Below are 2,470 nucleotides of genomic sequence, written 5' to 3'. Positions count from 1 at the left end.
TATGAATAGATTGTAAGCTCTTCTGAGCAGGGCCCTCTTAATCCTCTTGTATTTAATTGTATTGTAACTGTATTGTCTCCCTTTTATATTGTAAAGCGCTGCGTAAATTGCTGGCGCTATATAAATCCTGAATAGTAATAATAATAATGAATATATAACATGTAAATAAATTATATATATATATATATATTTTTTTTTTACATTTTTTTACATTTTATATATATATATATATATATATATATATATTAAAAAATATATATCTATACATTTATTTAAAAATAAATTATATTGTACACTTATATAATATATATTGTACATTTATTATACATTTTTTTGCTGCAAATTTATGTGCATTCCTTTTTCTTTCTTCTTTCTTTTTTTTTTGTTGAAGAGGTGGACTTTTACAGAGCAAAAACAACTGTTGAAAGCCTCTGCAAGCAGTGAAAACATTTGGCGGCGTGTCCCCCCAGTAGGGGCCCATATGGCTGCTGGGAGAGGCGCACTCTGTGTTGTAGCTCATCAGCTGTCCTTTGCAGGGAGCTCTCTGAGCTGTGCCTCCTGCCACCTAGGGGCGCTTATGTGAACAGCACCCCCCTTCTATTGTTTACTCTTTGGACGCAACGCGAGACTGCAACTCCCATCCAGCCTGCAGCTCCCAGTGACATCAGACCTGGACATGGCTGAGCCAGGCTGCAGAGGAGCAACCGCAATGTAAGCTGCACACAATGCAATCTATAGCTCCAGCAGTAGGGATTGGGGGGGGGGGGGGGTTGCTTTTAGCTGTAGGGAGGAGGGGGGGGGGCTTGTTGTGTAACAGGAGGAGAGGGGGGGGGGGGGTGCCCTGATTACAGAGGGAATCCAGGAATGCTGCTGGGCAGGCCCCTGCATGGCTTTCATTAGTGAGTACCACTTGTGTGTGTCATTGTCATCCTTACTGGGAACCAGTAAGTAACCCTTACTGGTCTCTCCACCCCCCCCCCCCCCCCACGCCTGGCATCCATGGCTCTGTGTATAAGAGATCGGTGCTGGAAGTGGGTGGAGACCCGACGCAGATGCTTACAATCTTCGGAATCGCATAGCAACAGTTTCTATATGCTGATCACAGTGCAGGCGGCTCACAACTGTTGTGTCCGCGGGTCACTGGCAACCCCCCAACAGGACGGGCAGATCGCCCCCCGGGGGCACGCTCCTGTTTTTTGTGTGCGTTGTAGGGTCAGTGGTAAACTTGTGATATATTACGGTCCTGTGGAGAAAATATTAATACTTGTAAATGGATATTAACTGCGCCTAATCGTAAAAAAAAAAGGTCTGCCTGTTGCAAATGCGCAAAGGTGCAATTAATTCTTAATGGTAACCCCGAGCATGTAGCAAATGCAGACGCAATCACGCCCACCCAAGTGCATGCAGCACAGTTTTAAAAATCATATAGGAACGTTTTTTTTTTGATCACTTGATGCACATAGGGTAGCCTATTAGCCCTGCGTTTTTTCTTTCTTTTTTTTTTTTTTTTTTGCACGTAATAGTAATTTTTTGTTAATATTGCATTAATTTTTTATTTTTTTATATTAATTATAGAATTTTATTATAGTTACTATCATCCTAATTAAATTATCAGCCTATTGAAATTAATAGTCTACCCTAAACTCATGCTGGGATGCATCTCCTGGTATGTACAAGGCTTACATTATTTTATTTTATTTTTTTGCACATAACATTATTTTTTTTAAATATTGTTATATTTTATAACATATATATATTATATATATATTGTATATTATTATTATTATGTTTTTTATAATTTTTTTTACACTAATTATTTTATTTTTAATTATTTATCATTAATAGTCATTTTTATTATGGTTACTATCATCCTAATGAAACTATAAGCATATTAAAATGATTGGTTTGGTCTAAAATGCACACTCGGACGCATCTCTTGGTGTATAGGAGTCCTACACTTTTTTTTTTTTTTTTGCATACAACATACATTTTTTTTTTCAAATATTGCATACATTTCTATTTTATTTTTATTTTATCATTAATTATTTATCATTAACAGTATTTTTTATTATGGTTACTATCATCCTAATGAAACTATAAGCATATTGAAATGATTGGTCTGGTCTAAAACGCACACTCGGACGCATCTCCCGGTGTGTATGAGTTTTTTTTTGCATACAACTTTAATTTTTTTCAAATATTGCATATGTTTCTATTTCATTAAATTTTTTTTATTGTATTATTAATTATGTATCATTAATAGTAATTGTATTATAGTTACTATCATCCTAATGAAATGATCAGCCTATTGAAATGAATGGTCTGCCCTAAAACACATGCTGGGATGCATCTCCTGGTATGTACGAGGCGTACGTTTTTGTTTTTGCATACAACATTTTTTATTTTAAATTTTTTTTTTTTATATTGCATGGTTTTTTTTTTGTTTTTTTTTCAGCAATTAATTTATTAT

At 35.5% G+C, this 2,470-nt stretch overlaps 1 protein-coding gene across 1 annotated transcript in view; it reads left to right on the top strand.

Annotated features, from left to right (window-relative positions):
• The first annotated feature begins 590 nt into the window (after positions 1-590).
• Positions 591-2,470, top strand: part of LOC143995888 (uncharacterized) — a 36,165-nt gene continuing 34,285 nt past the window's right edge. Inside the window, exon 1 of the mRNA XM_077490634.1 lies at positions 591-711. The gene's annotated coding sequence lies outside the window, so the exon portion shown is untranslated. The remainder of the gene's footprint in view (positions 712-2,470) is intronic.

Source organism: Lithobates pipiens, unplaced genomic scaffold (genome assembly GCF_037356315.1).
Source record: "Lithobates pipiens isolate NorthernLeopardFrog02 unplaced genomic scaffold, aLitPip1_a1.2 Scaffold_19, whole genome shotgun sequence".
NCBI lineage: Eukaryota > Metazoa > Chordata > Amphibia > Anura > Ranidae > Lithobates > Lithobates pipiens.
The sequence above is the reverse complement of the archived record's forward strand: the minus strand, read 5'-3'. Positions and strand labels throughout refer to the sequence as shown.